Genomic DNA, 21267 nt, shown 5'->3' on the forward strand with positions numbered 1-21267 from the left:
ATGACATTTCAGTGCAATTAAGTAATGTATAGAAGCTGCTCTGAGCCCAACATTTAGTGGGAAAGGGCGGGTATTAAGTTTAATAAAATAAATAATAAAATGAATAAATAATATTCCTGTTTTCTGATTCTGACAATTCTGTATCTTTAGGTACCTAAAGTTGATTTTATTGGTTGATCCAACGCCCTAACTGTTTTACTATTAATTAGCATTTTAAAGTTGTTTATACCACTGTAATTCTCATTTTAATGTTTGTATGTATTTCATAAAGTATCGAACTAGTTTATGATGTTTTGTAAAGGCCTCTGTTAGAAGCCTAACAAATGGTTTCCCATTTATTGGACCTAGTTCTGATACTTTCTCTTCTGACTTACCCTGCCAAAGAACTGCCCATGCAAACAACAAGCTTGAGTTGGCATATGGCCATGTATGTCTGGACCTGATATCCATGGCATTTTGTAGCAGGGTACAGCCATCAAAAGGAACACCCACTTTCCAGCATACCTGGCCCATGAGACAGAACCAACAGCCAACAGGGTTTTGTTTTGATGACGTGACACATGAAGCTGAATCAAGCTTCGGCCCAAGGTCACTCTTGTCTACTCAGACTGGTAGCAGCTCCCCAACCTCTCAGGTAGAGGTCTTTCACCTGATCCTATTAGCTAGAGATTAAACCTGAGAGCTTCTGCATGCCAAGCAGATGCTCTGCTGGAATCACCATCCTCTTTTTCCATGTTGGCTGCCTCTTCACTAGACATGTGGGAGGACCATAATTTAGGAGTCGGGATAGGCCCTGTACCATCTCTGAGATTTGGTGGCAGTCCATGAAAGGGTCTTCTTGGTCATGGCATCAAAGTTCTGGAAGTCTCTCCCCAGGTAGATTCATTTGCTCCCTTCTTTTGCCATCTGCTGCTAGTGTGCGAAGACTTTTTTTTGCTTTCTTTGACATTTCCTCAGTAATCCCTCCCTCCTAACCAATGTTTGCTATTTTAATCGCTGTTTTTATTTTAATTGCTATTTGACTGTTATTTTAATTGCTGTTTAATTGCTATTTTGGCAATGTTTATTTTTAATTGCTATTTTAATCTTTTTTAGCTCTATTCAAAGGGGGTGAGCAAAAGGGCTTTTGGGAATGGCACACCCCTGCGCAGGCACATTTGCCCTCCCCGGGACACTTACTTTGGCACGGAGGAAATGCACCAACAGCCATCAGTTCCACAGCTCCACTGCCGCAGAATCTAGAAGTCCAGATTGTAGCTGGGCTACACACCTGCTCACACACCAAGGTGGGAAGGGGGCGGGTTGGGGCACTCTTGTGGGGGAAAGCTGACTCTAGTTAGCTCCCTCCTGGGAATGAAGGGCAGTAGTTCAGTGCACCAGCCCTCGGAATTATGCCACAGTTTCTGGGGCCCTATGGGGCTTTTCAGCAGTAGGGAGATTTCAGGCTTTTCCCTGCTCTCTGTGCCACTGAAAAGCCCTTTAGAATGTGGCAGGGCAGTGCCGCATCAGCACCACAGCCTACTGCCTGTGTGTTTGAATGGGGCTGTTAATGTATTTTAACTCTGTTTTTGATTGTTTAAATGATGTGTGTTGGGAGGGGGCTGGTTTTCGAAGATTTTTAACTGTGGTTTTCTCAAGCACTTTAAATTATCAGCCACCTTGGTGGACCCTTGTGAGGGTAGAAAGGTGGGATATAAATTTCATAAATAATTTTAAAAATTCACAACAGTGGAGGGAAAACTGCTTTTTACAGACATTATTTAATAAATGTGTTTCATGTTGTATGATAGATACTGTTTGAATTGCCTCTGAGTTCAAATCCCCACTCTTTTTCTGTGCTCATCGAGTGACATGGGCCAGTCACTGTCTTTTAGCATTACAGAGTGTCATGAGGAGATATGGAGAAGATATGTACCCTCAGTTTCTTGCAGAAAGGTCAATGCAATAATTTGATAGAGATAATCCCAACTAATAATTTATTTATTTATTTATATAATAAGATCACGATTAGTATAGTCTATGCAAATATTTTTATATTTCTTTCCATTTTTAGTTCAAACATTTTACCCATTTCATTCATTTTTGTGTTTGTGTTTGTCATTGTTTTTTAACTAGAAAAACACATTTTGAATTCTAATGACTTTTGTTTTTATATCCAGTTTTTAACAGACTATACCTATTGCCCAACGGATCCTATCTGCCAAGTTTCAGAAAAAGGCTCCCAGTTTTATAGGCAATTGAAGTCAAAACACGTTCCAGAGATAAATATGTTTCGATGATTTATTGAATGTTGCTTATACATCAGTTTTTATCTATCTTAATCTTTCCAGATGTACTACTGCTCCTTCTGACCATGCATCCTGGTCATGTTTCATTTTGAAGACTGATTGAATGCTTCTTTTTATGCAATACAATGAACATTTGAACAAGCTTATAAACTCAAGCAAAATAAGGTGCAATGGAAGTCACGGGGAGACCCAAAACACAATCCAGTTTGCTGCAGCAAACGGCCCTCAGCTGGCGGGGTGTCCCTTGTACTGGCAGAGGGGGCAAACATGTCAGTGTGGCCCTCCACCAGTTCCACAGCCTAATTACCCCCCAAATTTGGATTGCACAGCCTGTGTGAGTAGATGAGGTCATAAAACTGAACCCCCTGACCCAATATTCTTGAAACATGGGGGCTATTCTGTGGACAGGGACCAGTAGCTCTGCTGCAAAGTTGGTGTCTATAGCTGGTTGTGGTGGGTTTTCTGGGCTGTGTGGCCATGGTCTGGTAGATCTTGTTCCTAATGTTTCACCTGCATCTGTGGCTGGCATCTTCAGAGGTGCATCACAGAGAGAAGTCTGTTACACACTGTGACTAGTGAGAAGGGAAAGTTTAGTGGGGTATATATTGTCCATGTCCAAGGGTGGGGAACCAATCAGTAAGTGTTTGGGTGGAACGTGCTATGCAAAGGTGCGGTTGAGTGCATTGTGTTGCAGGTGGGGTTATGAGTCCATTTTTTAAGTACTGGGAGCCAAGCTTTGTTCATTCTCAGAGTCTCTTCTTTCTTGTTGAAGTTGTCCTGGTGTTTGTGAATTTCAATTTGTGAAAGCCTTCGACAATACATTGGTGTCTATAGTTTTTTTTTAAACCCCTGGGATCCCTGTATAACTTCTCCATAAGTGATGATGGAACAGAATATATCTGGATTCCCAAACGAAACCCAAATCTAAATTCCATTCCGGTATTGGAATTTGGGGATATCAGGAATACTGATGGTGGTTTTTTTTAACTCCAGTATTTTGATGCATATCTCTAATGTTGATTTGTGTCCTGTGTATGGAAGATAAACTGGCTTGTTTGGCTATATTTAACATCAGGAAAGTTGTTACTCTTGAACATTAGCTATGCTTCAGTGCTGATACGAAGCATGAACTAATGATATCTGCTCTCGCTTTACTCTTCTTTTAAAAAAATAGGGATGTAAACCTCAATGTTGGCTCTGATTCATGCACATATTTCATCCCTACTTTCAAAGCAATACTTCATATCACTCTTATTTCAGGTTCAGAAACATGATGAGTTCAAAAGTTCTGCTGTGGTTCTAGGGCAGGGGTCTGCAACCTGTGGCTCTCCAGCATGGGGCTAAACATCTGAACATGTCCATGAACATCTGGAGAGCCGCAGGTTGCAGACGCCTGTTCTAGGGGAAAGGAAGAGAATGAGGGTGAAGGAGAACAAAGTGAACCATGACTGGAGAAAAAACAGGCTAAAGCTTTTATTGAACACAACCACAGGAGCATTGTTGTGTCACAGGGCATGGATCCATCATTGGGAGACTTACCTTGTTAATTGATTGACTTTATATTTACAGTCCATGACCAGAGCAAAAAACAAAACAAGTTTAATGTATTGTTGAAGGCTTTGTATTGGTTCCCCACCCTGGGACATGGACAATATACCACACTAAACTTTCCCTTCTCACTTAGACACAGTGTGAAACAGACTTTTCTCTGGGATACACCTCTGAAGATGCCAGCCCCAGATGCAGGTGAAACGTTAGGAACAAAATCCACCAGACCACGGCCACACAGCCCAGAAAACCCACCAAAACAAGTTTAAAATTGCCATGTTGGAGAAACCAAAGTTATACATCGACCAAAGCTATGCATAAAAACCTGGTTCAATCCTGTTTCCCTGCAGTTGCCAGCCTCTCATCTTGTGCTGTTCCCCAAAGGCTTTTGGGGTTTTTTGGAAGTTAATTATTAGTTGTTCTTTGTCAAAAACATGGGCCAGGTTGTTTGAAGTTCTCCTCAATCCTACCAGACTCACTTTGTTAGCTAACGTCACCAACCATCCACCCAGCCTACCTCCTTGGGAAAATTTGAGGTGGCAAGTCCTGAGATCCCACAGGGGTGCATGCTACTGCATGGTTCCCTTGCTCAAATGGAGAGAGCCATATCTCTGACAGTCCCACCCCCAAGACTCCTTACAGTGGTCCCCAGACTGAGGGAGGCAGGCACTCAGCCTCAGCTTCTCCTAAAATAGATTTGGCCAGATGTCCACCCCCCTCCCCAATAAAGCTGTGACAAGAACATCCAAACAAATGACCAAATCCAAACAGTGTTTATTGCAAAGTCCAAAAAGGCAGGGAGGGTTTGCCAGTTACAACAGTTTCCACCTTTAAAATGCAGGAAGCAAGAACAAAGGGGATTCCTCGTTTCCCTTGGACTACAGTACTCATATTTGGGAGTGTTTGATAAGCTTCTGTCAGGGTGCACCTTCAGGAAGCAATGCAAGCTTCACCAAGTGAGAAGTCAAGACAGTCAGTGGAGACAGAGGGGCTCAGCCCCCTGAAGATAGCTCCACCAACAATGGAGAAGAGAATGATGTAAGGTACTTTACATTCTCATTGGGGAGAAAGGCAGGGCACAAATGAACCACATATAACAAACGAATAAATTGGGTATCTATATAACACTGTGCCAGACTGGGATACAAACCTGCCACAAATTTTGGCAGAGCATTGCTGAACAGGCATGCAATGTAGTGGTTAACAATGTCAGGCAAGGACTAGGGAAATCTGGTTTCAACTCCTCGCTTTGCCAAAAGACACTTGGAATAACAGTAAACATATGGAAAGGAGCAGAATTGTGCCCTGGGAAACAGTAGCTGGAGACCCCTGAAAGATGTTTCTAGAGGTTGTAGGCGGCTCCCACAGCTCCTGTTGTTTAGGGCAATTTAAAACTTGTAAGAGCTATATTGACTTGACAAGAACATTTCTAGCATGAATAGCACCAACACACACACACACACACACACACACACACACACACACACACACACACACACACACACACACACACACACACACACACACACACACACACACACGGAGCCACAGTTATATTTCATTCAAAGGGAGGGATAATCCCCAGGGATAGCTTTCTTTTCTTCTCTTTTGTGACCAAGTTACAGCTGACTCAGTGCGACTCTTAGTGAGGTTTTCAAGGCAAGAGATGTTCAGAGGCAGTTTGCTATTGCCCGCCTCTGCGTCCTTGGTGGTCTCCCATTCAACTACTGACCAGGACAGACCCTGCTTAGTTTCTGAGATCTGACAAAATTGAGCTACCCTATGAGGGCAAGTAACAGAATGTTTTCAACAACAACAAATGTTTTCAACAACAACAACAACAACAACAACAACAACCAGAAAAGGCAATTTCACCCATGCTTTGTGCTACACTCAGGGCTGGTGGGAGTGGTGGCGGGGACCCAATTTCAGGGGCTCTGGCCACCCTTGAGACCCATAGAGGTGGGCAAGATGTATGATTTGGACTGGATTTGATTGCTATGGGGGGGCAGGCAGAGAAGAAGCTGGGGGCCAAATGTGACACTCCACAGCTCGGGTCAAATGCTCTGAGCTGTGAGGAAGGTGTGTGGGGAAAAGGAAAAGGTGTGGCTCCCATGCCAATGCCATTGCCCCCAACCCAGGTCCAAGGGGGCTGTAGAGGAACTGCCACTCTGCAGCTCTCTAGCCCTGACGGGGCAGCATGGAGGAGGACTACCTTTGGAAGCGGCCCTGCCTGACTGCACTGTGCTATAATAATTGTGATCTTTGGTATGTTACTGCCCACTTTGAGAGACTGGAGGCTGGGGAAATGGGATTTGTGCTGGAAGGATCTGGTACCAAGTTCAACAATTTATGTCTAGTGAGGGAGAGGTGCCATAGGCCACACAGGGCACATCCAAAGGGCCTCTTTGTAATGCTTTTGAATTTTAGTATGATCGCTTCTGAGCTAAACAGAAAAAGGCGCAGTAGTGTGCATTTCTTGCCAGCGATAGACTTGAAACAGTGGAGGAATGATTGTGCACGGCCGTTAGGTGTGAATTATGCGTGGCATGGAAAAGTACTTTCTTTTGTCTGGTCTGTTGCAAATCAGTGTCATGGGACAACTGAGAATGTTAAGAGAGGGAGGAAATGAATTCTCTCTAGCTGCTCTCGCCACCATTTTTTAATGGAAAGCAGATACAACTCCCCCTTTTAATTCATTCCATTGTGTTCCATTCTTCCGGCACGCTGATTTGAAAATTCACCCACCCTGTACTCTGAAGGCATTTCTCTTGATCTCATTGAAATTTCTACACTTCATTCTTCTTCACAGCTCATTCAACAGGTCCATACAGAGAAGCTAATAGAAATGTGCCCAAATTCACAAATGGGGCTGTGAAGCCAATTAACAGAGGCAAAGGAGGTGCTGGGAGAGACTCCCAAAGGGCCAGCTAGATGCCAGGTCCTTGGCTGGAAAGCATGTTCATTACCTTACAACTCTTGTCAATTGTAGACTTCCAGTAAGAAAGCCCCCCCCCCTCTTTGGAGGCCATTTGCCCTCAATTGACAATTTGTGATGGGGGGGGGTGACTTTCAGTTGCTTAAAAGAGAGGGATAAATGCATAAGCCTCTCAATAGTTGACAGTCTGCTCTATGAGAGACATTTAAAATGCTAGGTGGTTCTAGGGCTTTTGAACCTTCCAACCAGGGAAGTGCTGTGGTAACCTGAATCCAAAACCTCTAGAATATGGTTCTGCATGCCACCTCAGCAACTACCTTCAAGGCAGTGGTGGGATCCAAAAATTTTAATAACAGGTTTCGATGGTGGTGGGATTCAAACAGTGGCACCGCCGCACACACGCACGTCCAGTCCCTATTGGGCAGGGAGGTTGCTTTAGTAACTCCTTCTTGGCACTCAGAAAAAAAATTAGTAACCACTTCTAGAGAAGTAGTGAGAACTGGTTGGATCCCACCTCTGCTTCAAGGATGCTGAGAAGTGGCAGGCCCATTCAGCACCACAGTGGCCCCCTCAAGATGGTCAGAAGCACGACCCTTTTACATACTGGAAAAGTTCCAAGCTGGTGGCTGCTCTGGAGGGCCACTGGCAACCCAGGCAGTGATGGTCACACTGTCAGAGTTTCTTTGCTTGCACAAAGCTGATCTCCCCCTTTGCCATCTTTGCACACAACTGCTGGCTCTGCCCTGTCTAGCCTGCCATATACTCCTTCCATTTACTCTGCCTTCATTGACTTGGGCCGGGAAGTGTGGAGACGAATGACTCAGCATCACCAAATCTGCGTATGGCAAAAATGTCCCTAGCATCCAGAATTTCTGCCAAACCTGATTGTCCTTGGTGGCATTCTGCACTCAGTATTTTCCCTTTCTGCCAATCTTGGTACCATCTCACTGCCTTGGAAAGGTTTTTCTCATCCTATAGAACCATCCTATAGAACATCCTCCAAAGAACCTTTTTCCAGTCTAAGGAGCATCTACCAACTTTAGTTTTAGTTTGGAGGAAATTTTCCAACTTTGCCCAGTAGAATGGTAAAAATAGGGTAAAACCCATACTACTGTTCTAGTTCCCTGATCTAGTATCTGGGGCTTTTAGGTCATATAAGGAGCAATTTTTAAAATTGTCATTATTTTATTTAACTATTGTACAGCCCATCTTTTAATAATAAGACAAAGGATATGAAAGCATAAAATTAGCTGTACTCAAAATAACCAATAGCAGCAATGGATGAAAATAACAGTTCTACGTAATGTTCTTCTGGAAAAGCAGAGTCTTTAAATAGTGCCTGAAAGTCTGCAGCAAGGAGTTAGATTAAATTCCTGGGAAAAGGAATGCCACCATTACAGAGTGGCTTTCCCGAGGCTGTCTCCCAGGTCCCTGGCTGCTAAATGAATCTCTGATAAGTGAGGTTCACACAGCAGGGTCTGTAGCTGACTGCAGTTTGGGCAGGAGCATAAGGGTATGGAGCAGACTTCAAAAGGAAATGTGAGGAAAGAAACAATGTCTAATCTTCATACAAATGTGCTCCGTGGTCTCTGAAGCTCAAAGCTGTCCCAGATTTTAGAATTACTTATCATTTGCTAGGTGCAAGCTTTTATTCGCAGGTAGCTGGTACAGCAGAGTCCTTCAGGTGTAAAATTCGTGAAACTGTATTAAACTGATTAAAGCACAGTAAATCACCAGATTTCCCTTTAGTACGCCTGCAGTCCGCCCTCCTCTGCTTCAAATGTTTGATGTCGAATCCTTTGAATCATTTATATGCAGGGGAACAGGCCCAGTTCCCCCCCCCCCCAATCAAATTCTTAAAGGGTAAAACTGCAAAACAGAGCAGAAAGTGAGCTTCCCACACTACACTGCTTTTGGGGATATAAGCTGAGGCAAACACTGGCGTCCCACTGCAAATCCAAACCCAGTGTTTTCTGGTACAAATCAAGTTCTTAGCAATGACTGAAGCCACTGGAGGATCTAGCCCCACACCATTACTCAATTCCAGGACTCCTCAGTGCCTATTTTTGGAATCCTATTTGACAGTACAAATGAAGTGTCACAAAGATTAATAAATAAGTACTTTGCAAAGTGTTTTCTGTCAACATTGTGGGTGTTTGTAAAAGATTCTATACAGCATCCCTTTAAAACAGTAGAGGGACCAGTTTAAAAAAGCAGCAGAGGCAAGAAATCTAGTCTTTCGAAGACAGAAACATTTCAGGTCTCTAGGGAGGAGCTGCATTTTTTTCAAAAACCAAAACCTATACACATAGAGAAATAGCATGTCAGACAGAAGTGCTGGATGGACCCTTTCTCTAGCTTGCTGGTTTCCCATCACCAGAAAGGGTGGGTTTTTTTGGCAGGGTGGGGAAGGAGGGGACACACACAGTGGTGGGATTCAGCAGGTTCGCACCATTTCGGCAGAACTGGTTGTTAAAATGGTGCTTTTAAACAACCAATTGTTAATTTATTTGAATCCCACCACCAGAACCGGTTGTTAAATTATTTGAACCACTGGACACACACATTCTAACCTAGGCCCTTTCTGCACAAATCTCTGAAAACATTTGTAAAATGCTTTCCACTGCCCCTTTTGCGAATACTCCCCCCCTTGAAACAATCCCCCCCCTTTTAAAAGTTGTTTTTAATCCTTCAATACTTCACAGCCTTGTGCTGCATTCTCTTCTCGTATATTCAGTGCTTTGAAGATCCCCCCCCCCCGCCCTCTGCATTAAAAGAACCAACAGCTAAATGCTGCAAATAAACAGGCATGGGGGAACTGAATGAGCTCAGAAGATGAAGCCAAGGAGCATGGGGAACCTGGTCAATAGATTGCACAGCAACTGAAGATGTTTTCGACTGTTTCAGCAAGAGAACTGCTTTAACAGGGGATTCATTTTAATGAGGCTGGAAATAAAAGGTTTAGGGGTGAAAACTATGTCCCTTTCTGCACAAATCTCCTAAAACGTTTGTAAAATGTTTTCAACCCCCACCCCTTTGTTCACACTCACCCCGATTCCTGGCTGCCATTTTGTGATTTTTGTCCTTTCAAAAGTTCTGTGTTGAATCAACGCTTCAGTGCTTCACAGCCTCGTGCTGCATTCTCTACTCCAGAGGTGTCAAACTCTGGCGCTTCAGATGTTCATGGACATCTGTTACTCCAGCAGCTCTAGGTTTATGCCTACAGGAAGATGTTTTTCCAAGGCTCTGCAGATGGTTAACTTCCTCACTTGTTTTGTAGGTAGAGTTGCCAGCTCCAAACTCCTGGTGATAGAGACAGGGCTCCTTGGGAGGACAGGGGCCTCAGCGGGGTATAATGCCACTCTCCAAAGAATCCACATTCTCTTTAGGCACAATGATCTCTGCAGTCTGGATTGGATCTGTGATTCTAGGAGATCCCCAGGCCCCATCTGGAAGCTGGCGTCCCTATTTGTAGGTCAATGGAACTCAGTAAAATTACCATAACATTAAGAATTACTTTCGGAGATGTCATTGTCAAAGACATTCTGTAGTCTTATGCAGACCTATGGATCTGGCTTAATTCTAATAAAGTATAGAAACTGACACATTCAGGATGCATCCTGGGATCAAAGTCCCTAATCTTTTTACTCTGTCATAGACCTATGGAGATCAACAAGGTATTGCCCTACTTATTTAATTTGGGAGAATATTTCTCGTCGGTTTTTCATTAAAAAAAACAACACCCCTCTACAATGATCTATTGCAAAACACAAATTAAGAACAATAAAATAAGCAACCCAAGTAATCATAGGACAAGTTCAAAATCCTAAGCCCAATCAAGCAAGTCACCTGGCATTTCAAGCAAATTCCTTTCATTCATCAGTATGAGCTCTGTGGCTTTTCACAGTCAGACCCTTCATTCAGAAAACTCTGACTGAACTAAATATTTGGTGGTAGAGACAATAGTTCTGAGAACCAACCCTGGTGGCCTCTGACCAGCAGCAATAGGGCATGATTTTCAAGAAGCTATGGCAGCCAGGAAACTGGGTCACTAACAGATCTGATTGTCTTCCAGTCTCCTGATAAGTGCTAAAAGCTCTTTTACCCCAGATTTGCGAGGTATGGGGGGGGGGGGTGTTGAGGCATGAAAGGGCTGTGGAGACAGCAAGACCCGACTGCCAGAATCATTGCCAGTCTGGTGCTTATACTGCTGCGGGGCCACTTCATCATGGAGAGCTGCACAGCTCTGCATTGCCTGGGCATCTCTGATGCTGCTCTTTCAGTGCTCCTCTGGTGCAGGAGCCCACACTGGCAACCATGGAGGCATTCCTGGGGACAGGGCTGACTTTAGTCAGCTTCCTCAGGCCTTCCAACCTGGGAATGCTTCCTTTTGCTGGCAGTGACTTACACTAGCAAAAATGCAGGTGCAGCCCACTGGACTGGATAGGGCCCTTGCAGCACAAAAGGTAGGTTTATGTTTTATTTTGCCCCACCATCGGGAACCCCTGTGGAGACAGTGTGCTTGTGCCATCCCCATCCACCACCCATCTATCCCACCCCCAGTAGATTGGGCTATAAATCCCAGTTCTTTTTTTGAGTCACAAAACAGCTGGATTTTGCACAGACATCCTGATCAGAGACATGTACTATCTTAATATCAGCAGTTCAGTTCCAAATAAGCAAATGCAAAGCTCAGGGCGTGGGTGCTTTCCTTTTGGGGATGCATTCTTATGCTGCAAGCCATAAGATCAAAACACATCTCTTTTGGCTCACTGCTGAGGTCATCAAGACCGCAAAGCCACAGGTGATTGGTTTTGCTTTTCCTCTGGAAACAGAGAAATGTTGATCTCCTAGCATTTGTTTGATTAAAGATAGTTGACACAGCTTGTGGGAAATTATTTTGTAGGAGAATGGAATCTCTTTAGTTTCTCCATGTCCTTTGCTTTCATCTTCCCTCCTGTGGAGTACTATGAACATCCCACCAAAAATATCCAGCAAGAACAAAGGGCAAAGCCATACAGATCCTGCCATAAGCAGTAGATCAGAGGATCCCAAGCTGGGAAATCGGTAGACCACTGACCCTGGCTAAAATGGATGCCACAAGATTCTTAAGGGCATGGTTTCAAAGCACAATTGGTGACTTCAAGGCATTTTCAAGTTCACTTCAGCAAGGTTCCTGTATTAGCTGTAGTTCTTTTGGGCCATGGGAAAACATTTATTGAGAGCGTCTACATTTCTTCCCCATTGACAGGCTCTACACATCGACTCTTGCTATAAATCACTAAGTAGGTCTACACTCTGGATATGCTTGGCAAAAAATGGGAATTCTCTCATTTTTTTTACAGAATGAGTAACTATTAAAAAGTGATTGCGGCAAGTATTTTTAAGAAAACATCTGCTGCTTTTTACCGTTTAATGTTGATTAAATCCAAGATGCATTACATATTGCTATTAAAACTTACCCTCCCTTACTGAAACCCAACTGCACCCTTCCCCCCAAAAAACACATTAAAACCAGTCCCTGCAGAATAACAGAAATGGCAAGGGAGACAAATTGGAACACATGTCAACTTATTTTGCTGTTGCAATGGCATTTGCCACTTATTTCTTGGGTAAAATATATATTTAAGATATATGACAGATCAGGAAAAATTTTTCCACAGTCTCTGTTGATTATCCCTTTGGGTTGTTCAAGCTATTTTTTTCTGAAAAAAGTTAGTAATAAAGGTTTCCTCACACCTCAGTTTCAATCCCACTGCAAAAAGGCCCCCTGAACAGCATAAGAACACTTACTGCAGGTTGGAGAAAGGGGCTTTGATGGAGAAAGAACACATAATGGAAGCCCAGAAGTACATGTTGCCCTCTTCAGAATATTTACAGATCTCCAAGATACACACATGAAACTGTCTCCTACTGAGTCAGACTCTTGGTCCATCAGAATCAGTATTGTCTACACAGGCTGGCAGCAACTTTCTCTGGATCTCTGACAGAGGTCTTTCACATCACTCCTTGCCAGATCCTTTAACTGGAGATGCCAAGGATCAAACCTGGGACCTTCTGCATGCTAAGCAGATGCTTTACCACTGAGCCACAGCCCCTTCCCAACTGCCTTCATGACATGGTTGTGAAAGAGTGTTCCTCACTCAGGTAAGCAAAGCAGGAGTTTTCATAACTCCAACACAGACTGCTGCAAATTTTTTATCTCCCCCTGCCTCCAGTGTTTTGTCTCAGCATGTCTTCCACCTCTATTGCTTCTAGAAAGCTTTCCACACATGAAGCAGAATATAAGGGCCACAATTTAGAAGTAAGTTTGGGAGGTAGGGAGTTGGAGATATGTTGGCTGAACATCACTGTGATGTCATGCCATACCCTGTAGGCAAGTGACGCAAACAGGGAGCACAATAGTTATTCTGGGCAAACACCATCTGGCCCAGCTTAACCATTGCTACTGCCAGCCAGGCTCCCATGACACCTTTTGCCTAGCAAAATCAGAACTCTATAGTGCAGCCCAAATAGAAACTTTAGACACTGTTCCAAGGCAGTTGCTTACATGGGATGAATGAATATTGGCTGAGTTATGACACCATGTCTCAACAGGTGAATCCTAACGTTCAGGAAATGCCAAAAACAGGTGAGAGGAGCACAGCTGGTTTAGGATCAGGAAGTATTCATAACCAATTATAAAGGGAAATAGCTCTCATGAAAAGAGTGATCCCAGGCCAGTTTGAAGAAGAGAACTGGAAAATTGTGTAGATGTTCCCAACTACTCCAACTAAAGAACTGCTGTTTGAAGAAGCTTATGCTTATGAAACAAAACTAAGAGAAATCAATCTCAGCACTTAATAAAAGTATTAACACTTGCTGGTAAACCATCTTAGATAAATTTTGAATCGCACACTACCTCTTGTACATAATAATCATGAGTTTCTTATTTCTGTTCTTCTGTTACAAGCCACGTTCATGTTATACTTTATCAACCTGGCCTTATCATTCCCCTCAGAGGAGACAAATGAAACCATGTTACTTCAAAAAGCCTCCCATGTGCCAAATATTTCTGACCTTCATAGAAACAGAAGTAGAGCAGTTCCATCAAACCTACGCAATGCTTTCCTTTTGTATGCTGCTGGGGAGATGACAAGAACACTTTCTGGCAATGTGCAGCTGTGTTTTGCTCCCCTTCTATTCCCAGACTCCTCTTTTGGGCATTAATTTCTCCATGGGTCCTCAGACATTGTCTGGGAGAAGCCATTGGCTTTTCCAGTGGGTTTCTTCTCCCAAGAGAGCTGTGGAGGTGCCTGAAGGATACAGTTGAATTGAGTATCTGTTTGCTGCTCAAAACGGTATGTGACAGCAAGCAATCCCAGAGGTTTGAAAGTGGCAGGATTCTACTGGGCATAATTTAGTCCTCTATACAATTGAGGAGCTGTGTTGCCTTTGTTTCATCTCTTGTCCTCAATGATGTCACAACAATAGGTCAGTCTTGGTGTTCATTCCTTGGCTATTTCCATACACAGTGAAAATGGGGTTATTGTTATTATGATGCTGTGTGATTGGAGACTAGTGATGCTGCTGCGGCCTCCAGTGCTGTCACTGTGTTCCCAGCTCCTTAAAGTCAGGATTTTTGTATTCTATCATATTCCCTCTGGGAAAACAGGATACTGACTACTTACCCTGGGCACCATGCCAACATCATCAGCACACCATCCTGGCTGGCATTAGAATTAGGCTTGTCCCAGATTCCCTGGCACAGGGTAGCTTCAAGATCTTAAGTGTACTGGGACACCGAGTCCAGCTGTGAAGTTTGCAATCATAACAGGCAAGCTGGCAGTGACCTATTATTTATGATTGATGAGATAAATGTGTTGTGCAAGGCAGAAGATGGCATGCCCATTATAATAAACAGCAAGCAGCATAATTAAAGTCAGAGGGCAGAGAGAGGTCTCAGAGAGATAATGCAATTTACTACTGTCATTCAATTCCTCCCCCCCTTCCCTACCGCAGTTTATTTGACTGGCAGGACCAAGAACAAGATGATGCATAATAGTCATTAGAAAGAAGCAGGCAGGACAACCTGTAACACTTTGGGAGAAGCTACAGCGAGCTAAATAGTGTTTTTCACAAGGTAGCAGTTGGAAAAATCAGATGCAAACTATTTTAAAAAATGCTGTGCCTGCACTTGGGAAAACTCAACCTGCTGCATATACTCTGAGCTACTGAAATTCAACCCCAGAGCAATGCAAATGTTGCACTTACAAAAGCCCAATTCTATGGCCTGTATAATTTAATTTGCATATGCATGCTTTGTACTTCTTATTCTGCTTCTGTTAATCCTGCAAAGTCACCTGCCCTTGCCAACACTGTTCAACAATTTCCCCCCTCCCCTCTGCCTGTTGCTGCATCCTTAAGAAGCACACTTTTTGAAATAAATGTGGCGATTCTCAGGAGATTGATTTCCATAACACTCCAAAGAAATGTCTTCTCTTGCCCAGTATAATCAGGCAAGAACAAATACATACCTTCTTAAAAGTCAGACAGGAAAGGCATGAAGGGAGATCTGAACAAGCCAGAAATCAGCTGATTGACATTTAGAAGACCAATGGGTAAACTGGAGCACAAGGAGGTTAAGGATTGTTTAGGACTGTGGTACATATATTTGCGTAGTCCCCAAATCAGAGATCTGCAAGGCATACTTGAAGATCCCCACAGAGAGCTTTTGGTTCTCCTCTCTGTCCCAGAGCTGGAGGAGTAGTCCTGCCTGGTTATACACTGGTGCTCTGCCCCACACTGAAGGGAGCAGAGCTTCTGTTACGGATGCCTTTCCCTCCCTCTCATACTCACTGTGCAACAGATTCCATAATCTTTGCTGTTCGGGAGAGCAGACCTGTTCGGGAGAGCAGACAAAGAGCAACCTTTTCCCTTTGGGCCATTCCCTCAGGCTTTTTTGCTCCTCCACCCCCACTCTCCTTCTGTCCTCCCCATGATCAGGAGGGCTTTAAAAAACTTCATTCCAAGTTCAAGCATTTGTATCATATTAGATCTATTGAAATTTTCAAAGTACTGGTATTGACCTTTAAGGCTGTGCTGGACCTACATATCTTCGAGACTGCCTCTCCCCATATTGCCCTCAAAGGCTCCTAAGTTAGTTGGAGGGGAACCTTTTCTTGGCTGCCTTCCACAAGAGCCAGGGCTTTTCACAATTCCGCAGGGCCTGCAAGACCTGGCTGTTCCACCTGACTTTCCAATCTAGCCAGCCGGATTGAATGATGTAAGACCATCTCCTTTTGGCCGGAGGGGGAGAGGGGTTAGAGAAGGGGGGATTTGTATTATTTATAACCTTCTGTTGTTATTTATTCGGCATTGGAATTTTTAAATTGTTTTTAATAATTGTATTTAATAATTGTTATTTTAATGGTTTTATTGATCGTATATTTTTATGTTGTGACCCACCCTCAGCCCTGCGGGGATAGGGCAGGATATAAATTTAATAATGAAAGTTATGAAAGTTACAAACAACAACAAATACAAAACCTTTAATGGCATAAAAAGAGTGGTATAAATTTAATAATAAATGTTTAAAAAAATATTCTAGTACAGAAATATTGAAATAACAAGTCTTTCTGTCTTCCTACAGCGGCAGCAGTAGCAGGAAGTATATGTGTGTATATGTGTGTGCAGGGGAGAGAATATTAGTTCTAGGACATGGTCCCCTTCTTTCGCAGCAAGTCCAGGGAATTGGTTTGTCTCTTTCATTTGTGGGGTGGAATTATTTTTTGAAAGGGACTACAGTATCGATATGACTGCAATAAAAGCAATATCAAAATAATAGTAATTTAAAGGGTTTTAACAAAGCCAGCAAGCTTGAGACTACCGGGTATGATAAGATCTGTGTCTTTGAGAGTGAATTGATAGATAGAGTTTAAAAGAACCAGGAAAAGCAGAGGCGTGAGAGAGTTCAGCAGACAAGTTATGCACCAGGCAGTGGAGTGCCTCCTCATGTGAAAACAGAGAAACATGAGGAGACCCCCAGAGGCAGAGCGAGGGGAAACTGTGCCTGGGGTGCATGCAGGCCCTGTGCCCCTGCTGTCCACCCCGCCCCGCCCCGCCCCGCCCCGCCCCACCCCACCCCACCACGCCCCACCACACTCCTGTCATGCCCCCTCCATGGCCTGGCCCCACCTCTGCCATGGTTCTGCCCGGGGTGTCGCCCCCCTGCCCCGTGGGTGCACTACAGAGACCCCACTACAACTCTACTGCACAGTGAAGAGCCCTGAGGTAAGCGTTCCATGCATAATAAACCTTTGATTTCAGCCAGGGCTCTCCAGGAGGAAGTCCTAGAACCTATTTTAATCAAGAACAAGCATTGAACATGCAAAGACATTACAAAGAAACAGAGCTACTAGGCATGCTCAGACACTGATCAACAAAACATCTGGGATTAGTGGTAAGGAACTTCCAGACATAAAAGTCAATTTCAATTGGCTTAAAGCCTGGGCTGCCTCATTTTTGAAACTGAGGGCCAAACTACATGTGATGGTGTCCTTGTGACTGTCTTAAGGACACTGTTGCCCTTTTTAAGTGATTTTGAGGGCTCTATAGCAGACTGATGTTCTCTCCCACTATACTTTTTTGAGGGCCAAAATGGCTGCTCCCCTGATGCAGCTGTTTTAGTACTTGAAAAGGTGTGTGTGAGAGAGAAGGGGGTTGGGGGTTGGGGAAAGCTCCTCAGTCCACTATGTGGTATTTTGAAATCACTTAAAATGGCAGCTTCATCCCCATGGCAGACAAAAGGACACCATCAAGTCTAGTTGGCCCAAAGTCTAATAGAGCAGCGGTAAAGGTGAAACCATGGGAGTCATGTCAGTTCAAAGCTTGTAAATAGGCAGGATACTATCGCTGTTAACAGCACTGTGAACAGTGGGAGGACAGGGCACCAAATAACCCAAATGTAAATGGTCATTTAGCTGTTGAAAAATTGGTTCTCATAAACTGTCACAACATCCAAGTTCCATCAGGCATATTTATTTTTAGAAAACAAACAGTGATCTTTGATGTTTCTTTGGCTCACATTTCAGGTTGCTGGCCAAAAAAGCCTCTGCAAAGATTAATGACGCATCAGTTAATACATAGGGCAGAGAGGCCCTGAATGCTCATCAGGGAGCCAGAGAGAGCCAATGGCTGCTCCCAGAGCATCGCCGCCTCATGTCTTCCCAGGTATGAAGAAGCACATTAATTCTATTTCAATGAATAACATTGTTGAGACCAGAAATATAAGCCATTTACTTAGGATTTTCTTCCTGCTGTGTAGAACACTGGTTCATTGGGGTGGGGGGGGGGAAGAGAAAATACTTGCTTTCCATGGACAACATCCCAAAGTCAAAAAACCTCCCCCCGCCCCAACATCTCTGGTAGCAAAACTGAATGAAAAAGCCTTTGCCCCAAGATGGCGGAACTAGAGAATAATAATAATAATAATAATAATAATAATAATAATAATAATAATAATAATAATAATAATAATAATAATAATAATAATAAAGCCTTTATTGGCATACCAAATAACAATAAAACAATTGTCCATAAAAGACAGATAAATATAACAAACATTCAGAGTCTTATCAATGGTGTAATCCAAGTGAACTCATCAAAAGTGGCATTCCCATACACCTCTCCACAGACCAGACTGAGGACCCACAGACCAGACTGAAGACGGAACTAGAGAAGATGAATGTAACCACAGAGCTTCAACCGGCCCATCAGGGGCTTCTCGGGCTGGAGGTCTGGGGAGGGAGTTGGCATCAGCTTGTGGTGATATATGAGAATCATCCTGGATCTGGGAATCAGATGATCTCAGAGAGCTAAACCTATGCCACTGCCTGCTATGAAGTGCCCCAATAGACTTTATCTTGTTACTTTGACCATCACTAAAGGGGTCCTGAGGCTATCCCTCTGTCCCTCCAATCCACACACTAATGGGATGGAAGGAGTAGGAGAGAGAAAAAGAGATGCCTCCTGCCGGCTTTTGGACTTGAGTACCTGTCAGCTAACTATTGCTGCTACTTTACATTTTCTACGCACTTCTGTGAAGTTGTTGACCCTTTAAAGATATAAAGACAAATAAATGTGTTTTATTCAGACATGTTGCTGTCTTCCCCTACACAGCTAATAGTATAGAGCGCCTTTTAAGCAGAGCTGCCTCAAAAATAATGCCATGAAAGGATTAAAAGAAAATTCTAGTGTTTTATACGATGTTTAAAGTTGAATCTTCTCTCACATTTCCTTGATAGCCAGGAATTATATTTTCAGGAGCATTATGAACTTTCTATTATGCCTTCTTTAAAGGAAGAATTATTTTTAATTCATGCATGTATAAGCACTTAGAAGATGAGGGCTCTTAAGTGTTATTATCACAATGTTTTCATGAATAATTCTTCTACTGTTCCAGAAATCTAGGAGGGGAAGAGCAACACGTTACTGCTTTCAAAAGCTGTAGAGCACCTGGGCTGGCTGGCCCCCCTCTTTTTTACTGGCCCAGTCCCTGTGCCATGTGCAAGAAACTGCCTACTTTGATCTACCACTTCTCTATATGCCAGAAAACTCCCTGAGGTAGAATTCTGTCACAAGCACAGAAGCAGGGCTAGCAAGTGTGGTGGCATGCCTTCTTTCTGCCGGGGTTGCCAACTGACCCCAAAACTACAACCCAGCCTGTTCCTCTGCCATTGACTGCAGCTTGATTGACAGAAATCAGCAGGAGAAACCTTCATGGTATAGAGCTGACTGTGGGCTCCTGCTAATGCCTGCCACTTAATTTTCTGTTAAAGGACCAAGAAGTCAGCTGCTGTTCTCCCAGATGGTCTCTTTCTCTGCCCAGAAGTGCAGCCAGGATGAGTTGATCACTGAGTGTTTTAGGAATGTGTCTTCTAGCAACCCTTGTTGATTAAATGCTCTGTGTAAGGTGTAGTAGTTGGCAGCGTTCCTCTTTAAACGTAATAACTCAGCAACACCCTGGCCTGCTGTGATTTATTGCTTTGTACTGTGATCAATGTCATATTTTAACAAGCTTGAATTTAGTCTGAGCATGTATGGAAGACCTCCAAGGCAAACACAGGAGCTGCAAGGAGCAAGACTGGTGATGGTGAGAGTTTGGTGATGAGCACTGTATTGTCGTATAGATGATGGCTCTGGTTTCTGTATCAGGCCATAATGAGAATTGTCATTATCATTGTGCTTTACAGATGTTTTTCACCTTTTCACTTTCACCTTTAAACAAAGAAACAAATGCAAGTGTTTACTGAAGATTCCCTTCTCTAATGGCAAAAGGCCAGGGTGTTTTTTTAAGGTAATGATGAACTGAACATTGGATGGATATAATTTTAACACTTCATTGTCAATCTGCTCTCTGATGCCAGTCTTTCTTTGTTGCACAAGGAGCTATAATTAATTACTCTTAATGGCTGATGGCAACTTGAAATTTCAGGATTTTTATCGGCGACAGCTATGGAGTAAAGAGAAGATAGAATAATGAGTTTCCAGTTTTCCTCAGAAGGCAGTGGAAAAAATTCTGGCTGGTGCTAGGGCTTGCCACGATACTGGGGTGCTGGACTGATGTTGCTTCATCAGTGGAGGATAGGTCTAGCAGTGGCTATTAGCCATGGTGACCACTGGAGGCAGTAAAACCATGAATACTGGTGCCAGGAGGCAAAATCTACACCCTGTTGTTGGTCCTCCAAAGTAACTGACTGGCTACTGTCAGACACAAGAGGCTGGACTAGGTGGATTACTGATCTAACCCACCACCAGGGGTCCTTTTGTATTCTTATAAGTGGTGCTAGGACCCTGTTTGCTCCCTTTCTATCTGTTCAATCAGCACAGTTGTAAGGATCTCTCTGCTGTGAGGCCTCTCATCCCCAAATCATGTTCAATGATGCTGTTGAGGGTGTTGCAAAATTGGAGGCTTCCAAACACTGTGATGCCACCCCTCTCCACTTTGTACTATTTAGCAAAGGGATGGTGGGAGGGTTGCCAAGTTCCAGGTGAAGCCTGGAACTCAACAGATCTTCAGACTACTGTGATAAATTATTCTGGGGAACAGAGCTGGCTGGGAGAGTGGACTCTGTGGCATTATACCCTGCTGAGGTCCCCCCACCTCCTCAAATCCCTCTCACCCTCTGTTTCCAAATCTCCAAGAATTTCCCAGTTTAGAATTGGCAATGCTAGGTGGTAATAACAGGGGAGGATCCATTTTATGCCACAAATTATGCATGAAGACCTTGAATGCTCTCATGCACAAATAGTAGTGGTGCATGGCAGTTGTAGTTTCCATGATCTCTGCTACTGCAGATTCTTTCCACATGCATTCATTATTTCCCTGAATACTGTGCAGCATAAATTACTGACTAGATATACCCTTAAACAGGATCAAGTGGCCGAAAATACTCTATCCAGACTACTAATGGGAACTAGATTTACAAACCACAGTTTGCTCAAAGTATACTG

General features: G+C 43.5%; 1 protein-coding gene and 1 non-coding gene across 5 annotated transcripts in view; both read right to left on the reverse strand.

Moving 5' to 3' along the window:
• The window catches only part of GRM3 (glutamate metabotropic receptor 3), a 120255-nt gene that overhangs the window by 72156 nt on the left and 26832 nt on the right, over window positions 1-21267 (reverse strand). The gene's annotated exons all lie outside the window — the stretch shown is intronic.
• On the reverse strand, window positions 12801-12872 carry TRNAA-AGC. Its single transcript has one exon. It is a non-coding gene; the product is annotated as a tRNA-Ala (tRNA).

Source organism: Sphaerodactylus townsendi, linkage group LG06 (assembly GCF_021028975.2).
Source record: "Sphaerodactylus townsendi isolate TG3544 linkage group LG06, MPM_Stown_v2.3, whole genome shotgun sequence".
Classification (NCBI taxonomy): domain Eukaryota; kingdom Metazoa; phylum Chordata; class Lepidosauria; order Squamata; family Sphaerodactylidae; genus Sphaerodactylus; species Sphaerodactylus townsendi.